The sequence below is a fragment of the Bidens hawaiensis genome, unplaced genomic scaffold (assembly GCF_021521415.1).
Source record: "Bidens hawaiensis isolate Kalapana, Puna unplaced genomic scaffold, B.hawaiensis_p1.1 tig00002132_1, whole genome shotgun sequence".
Classification (NCBI taxonomy): Eukaryota; Viridiplantae; Streptophyta; class Magnoliopsida; order Asterales; family Asteraceae; genus Bidens; species Bidens hawaiensis.
In genome coordinates, this window is record NW_027491114.1 from 256,636 (window position 1) to 262,635 (window position 6,000).

At 40.7% G+C, this 6,000-nt stretch overlaps 1 long non-coding RNA gene across 1 annotated transcript; it reads left to right on the forward strand.

Annotated features, from left to right (window-relative positions):
- The first annotated feature begins 585 nt into the window (after positions 1-585).
- LOC143608087 (uncharacterized) lies at positions 586-4,093 on the forward strand. The gene is made up of 4 exons (XR_013149139.1): positions 586-643; positions 3,574-3,605; positions 3,725-3,804; positions 3,886-4,093. It is a non-coding gene; the product is annotated as an uncharacterized LOC143608087 (long non-coding RNA).
- The last annotated feature ends 1,907 nt before the right edge of the window (positions 4,094-6,000 follow it).

Sequence of the window (6,000 nt, forward strand, 5' to 3'; positions counted from 1 at the left end):
ACGGAAGGAGGGTTCCTATTCATGTGCTCGTGGAGAAGATCAACGTCCTACTCGCAGAGTCGCCAACCGAGGCAGCGGTGGAGTATGTTCCGACCCACGGGATCTTAAGGAGATCAAACGACTCCGACAACGAGTCCACGATCTTGAAGGGATCCAACGGCTCCGAAAAAGAGTCTGTGATCTCAAGTTACAACGGGAGATGCGCAAAGCGGAAACCGAGTCGAGCACCATCATCGTCTGGGACGAAGGTGGCGACGGAGAGCAGCAGCCGTTTAGCCGTCATCCAAACTGGTTCGATGAACCGATCTATCAAGAGTGTTTATCGGAAGAAAAAACCCATATTTGATGAAGATGGCGTTGATTTCGACAAAGATGAGTGTTTATTTGTGAATTCTTCCGATGGCGATTTTAGTTATGATTCGCCACCCGTGTTTGATATCTACCGGGATGAGGAAGAACATACAGTAGCTATGGGTGGTGATATGGTTGCTACGGGTGGTCCAACCCTTTCCTTGGATGATCCAAAAATTTTGAAGGTAAGTTTGGAATGCTTGAATTACATAGATCACGTTATGGTATTACTAACCCCCACCGTCTCCTTCATTCACCTAAAGCATGTTTGCTACAGGTTCGTTTTCAGTTTGTTATTGCTGATTTTTTTTATTATTGCTAATTTACTTACTCGTAAAGCATGTTTGCTACAGGTTCCTTATCTAAAATTTATTACTAAAGATTTTAGGGCAAAATTAATTGACAAATCTTGCTCTTTCAAAATGTTTCCCCACAGTCATTAGTTGCTCCTTCTTCTGAAAGCGCTTATTCTTCAAATTCCATGGCCTTTAGGTATATTTCTATGAACCTAGTAAAGAATAGTTATTATTATTATTATTTAATTTTTTTTTTTTTTGAAAATTGACTTTCATTAAAAACAAAAACAACCAACGACTATCACCAAGACGGAGAAAGACGCCGAAATCCAAAAACCAAAAACAACAATCACGTTACATCAAATAAACACCATCTTTTCCAATCCACTACCCCTATCTTAGATCTATTTTTGTACCAAAGAAAACCCAAAGATTTTATATCCGCAACCATTTCTACCACCTTAGTGTTCTTGCCCGAAAAAACCTTTTCATTCCTAGCCCGCCAAATCCTCCAACAAGTAATGATGACAATGCCATGAATAATCAATCTCTTGTTCCCCGTCGCACCACTAACCTTATGCAATTCCACCAAATCATTGACATGGAAAACAAAAGATCTAGGGATGTTGCACCATGAACCAATCGCATTCCAAACGGCCATAGAAATGAAACACCCGGTTAACAAGTGCTCGAGCGATTCCTCATTACTCTCACATAAAGCGCAACTATGATCATCACAGTGCAAATGACGTCTAGCTAAAGCCTCCTTGGTTGGAAGACAATCCAAAACGGCCCTCCACATAAAAATATTACATTTTTTCGGGACCCAATCGCTCCATTGAAAACCGAAACTCCCAACATCCACAACGGACCGCACCATCCATCTTTTAATCGACGAAACCTCGAACTCTTTGCAGCTACCAACCGCCCAAGACCATGAATCTTCACGGTCAACCATCACCACCCCTTGAAGGAGATCTTCCAACTCTTGCTTCTCGATCACCTCCTGTTGGGAGCAAGGAGCTCTAAGCCAATCCCACACAATGCGACGAGAGGATCCAGTGACCACCAACCGATCTGCTAACAAGACATTTTTATGTTTTTCTACCGCATATAAGGACGGATACTTGTCCATAATCGGCGCCGAACCCAACCACAAATCCATCCAAAACCGAACTTGGCGACCATTCCCAACTGTGGCCCGGATCACTCTATTAAAACCCACACCATCAACCTTAAATTTGTTCCAAAACATAACACAATTCTTCCAAACCCCAGGAACCTCATTATTAACCGGAGCAAGCCCCCAACAGCGCGAGGACCCGTGAATAGACAACACTACTCTTCTCCACATCGCGTGATGATCGTTTAGAAATCTCCCAAGCCATTTAGTAATCAGCGCTTTATTATTAACCTCTAAACGAGCGATACCTAAACCCCCTTCTTTTATAGGTTTGGTGACTACCTCCCAAGCCACCCATGACATCTTCCTCACTTCATCCGAACCACCCCATAAGAACCTTCTCATCAAAGCTTCTAAATCATTGATAACCTTCTTGGGTGCCTTAAAAAGCGAAAAATAATAAGTGGGAAGACTATCCAGCACCGATTTAATAAGGGTTAACCGACCGGCAATAGATAACGAATTAACTTTCCATTTAGAAAGCCTCTTCTTGAACTTGGACACAACCGGTTCCCAATTAACCACCCTATTCATGTTAGCGCCAACCATAATCCCTAGATAAGAAAACGGGATTCTACCCGGCTTACAACCCATGAAACCAGCTTGGATATCGATCTCACCATTTTCTACACCTACTCCAAATAACACTGATTTATGGAGATTAATCTTTAGCCCCGAACACAAGTAAAATATGCGAAGAATACGTTTCAAGTTATCAAAATTAAAAGAAGACCACTCTCCCATAATCATAGCATCATCCGCATAAAAAAAGATGGGATAAAGTAGGACCTCCATTATGAAGAGTAATACCATGAAACGCACCTATATCACAGGCTTGTTTCAACATACCTGAAAAAGCCTCTATCAGAATAATAAAAAGAAAAGGCGATAGCGGGTCACCTTGACAAATGCCTTTATGACACCCAAATTCGAATGTAGGAGATCCATTAACAAGAACAGATGATCTGGTCGCCAACAAAATACCACTAATCCAATCACACCAGACCGAAGGAAAACCCATCTGAGAAAGAACCGACAATAAGAACTCCCAATTCACATTATCATAGGCTTTATCGAAGTCAATCTTGAACATAAAAATTCTTCTCTCCCTCTTCTTAGCCCAAGCAATAACCTCATTAGCCACCAAAGGGCCATCAAGAATATATCTCCCGGATAAGAAAGCCGACTGATGCTCTGAGACAATTTTATTCATAACCGTTTTGAGTCGATTCACTAACACTTTCGACACAGTCTTTAAAATACAACCAATGAGACTTATCGGTCTAAAATCCCCCAAAGATGACGGATTGTTTACCTTAGGAATTAAGGTGATAAAAGACGATCCAACCCCCGAGCAAAAACTTTTAATTTTATTTGTTAACAAAGTTTTAAGTTTGATAAGTTGGGTATAATAGATTAGCAAATTATACGGATAATTGATGCATATTTTAATTTTATAATCTTTTCTGAATTTTTCATGTTATCAAGATAGTAAGGATTTACTTAATTTTATACCATCCCACCTTTAGGACGATTTGGCATTTAATTTCTTTTAATTACTTAATATGTGTTTCTTGATTAACCACCATGAAATTGGCTATTTGGATTGTCTTTATGTTAGTTTGGATGAAAACAGTACGTCTAGAGCTCCGGTTAAGAGGCAAAGGGTGCTCCTTAAAGTAAGCGGTGAAGCACTTATGATGCTAACACTGATTAATATTTAATAAATATCTATTGCAAGAGAAGTTGCTGATGTCAATCACCTTCGCATAGAGGTATCATTTTTTTTTAATAATTTACGGGGTGCTTAGATGCGTGCTTTTAAACTGGTTATGCGATATTGAATAATCATATATATACCATTTTTTTTCTAATATAAATTATATAATTTTAGGTAGCCACAGTGGTGGAGGAAACATCTTCCGTGGAACCTCATAAGCCAGAAGTAGTGGTTTCGATCGTTCATCTGCTTGGGTAAAACTTCAATCACTCTTTTGTTAGTAAAACTATAATTTTCACAGCAAGGGTAATTTGTAATTTTGAAAAACGTGTCAGAATGTTGGTGATTGTGATGAATGCTATATATTTGCAAGTAACAATGGAGAGCATTGGGATCCCGTAACAAGTCCAAACAACATAAGATGTCTCGGGTTGCTGAACCATATATAAGGCGAAGGGCGGTTAGGCATTTAGGAAAATGACGGGTCGTTATTTTTGTAGCAGGAATCGGGAATCCGTTCTTCACACAGACACTGCTACAACCTTTCACTGTGCATAAAGTAAGTTTCTTTTTACCTATCATTAATACTGCTGTTGGGTGTGAATTTTTATCCTCGGAATTGAGCTTAACTTAAGGATATTGACTCAAGCAGTTATTCTGAGGAAGGTACGTTGACTAATTCAATTGTCCTATATTATATAACTGTTTTGCAGATAAGAGCACGTGTTAAATATGTTTATGAGAACGTGGATTGCAACGAAATATAACTTGAACTTCGTCAACCGACAAACGTGGAAGCTAACGGCTTGTTGAAGAAATAGTCTAGGGTTTCCGGATTTTTCGGTATAACAGTTGTAATCTCTTATTATATATTGAGCTGATAATATCATAGGTCACACACACTCTTTCACTACTTAGCTACTAGCAATCACTGTAACACTTAGCTTTCGATATTCAATCAGCTCCAACCCTTGTAACCACTTGTTTTCGATATTAATAAACTTGACGGTGATAGTTTTCACCGTCCGGGGGTTTTTTGTGCCGACGATCATAATAATCAAGCGTTAATTCGACCAAAAGTTACGTTCATAATCCTTAACCGAAGCAAATTCGACTAAGGATTAAGTTGCAAACTCTTGATCGAAACGAAGACTATTATAATCAAGGGTTTTTTTCCCTCGTGATCATATCTTTATGTCCGATCTATTTACCATTTAGCACCTAGCCTCACGCACTAATTTGATCAAAAGTTAGTTGTTAATTTTTGACGAAACAATTTGGCGCCCACTGTGGGGCAAACGGTGCTTTGATCATTATCCATTCTCAAACGAAACCCTACTCTCAATATCCACAACATGTCTTCACAGCCCAAGATTATTTCATCTTCTGCCGCAGCCTCAGAATCCTCAGCGAAACCTTCCATGCCTCCTCCTCCTTCTGTTGCTGTTATCCCAAAGAAACCTGACAACATTCAGAAGAAAGTTGCTACTCCAGTATTTTCGGGATCGAGACCATCCCCCCAGGATCCTGTTATGGTATCTAATAATGAAGTTTTGTCTATTTATAAGCGATTACATGAACAGATGGATCGCCAGAACAAGACCAACCAGATACTGGTGAAGGAACTAGAAGATATCAGGAAAGTCAAGAAGCCGGCGGAAGAATTCACACCATTAATCCCGAGATCTCTGGATTTCACTCCTTCAGGATCCTCAGGATTGGTGCGTCCGGAGTCAACCACGGCGTACAACCCTGGATCCTTGCTTTTCCAGCACTCAGGGTCCACGGGATTGTACTCATCCGGATCCCAAGGATACTTGCATGCATCCATTGCTGGGCCGTTTCAACATGCAGGATCCTCAGGATTGGCGCAGCAGGGAGGATCCTCAGGTCCTTATCAACAGGTGGTATCCTCAGGATTTCCACAGCGGGCAGGATTCTCAGGAGTACTTCCATCAGGATTCTTCAATCCTCAGCAGCCATATGCTCAGACTCAGCAATTTGTAGGGTCCTCCGAGGTGCACCAGGGAGACTTCATCCCGATGCAGGCTAACACCTCGAACACTCCATTTGTCACTCCATGAAATACTATGTTCGGGAATGCCAGCTACAACACCCAAACCGTTCCTCAGAATATCAATCAGGGTAACACTTTCAATACAATTCCTTTTAATGCTAATCAGGGATTTTTGCAGGATGCAGGCATAAGTTCAAGTTTAGCCCGAGAGTTACAGAAACTCAAGTACATGATATCAAACGTCCCTGACGTAATCCGTCCCATAGCTGAAGTTCCTACTGATAGCCACAAGATATCCCGGTTCGTGTCATCGATTAGCGACGTGCAGATCCCAAAACGGTTTCAAACCCCAAATATGAAACTGTATGATGGCTCGACAAATCCTAAGGAACACGTCACACAATACAGAGAACGTATGGAGATCAATCCAATC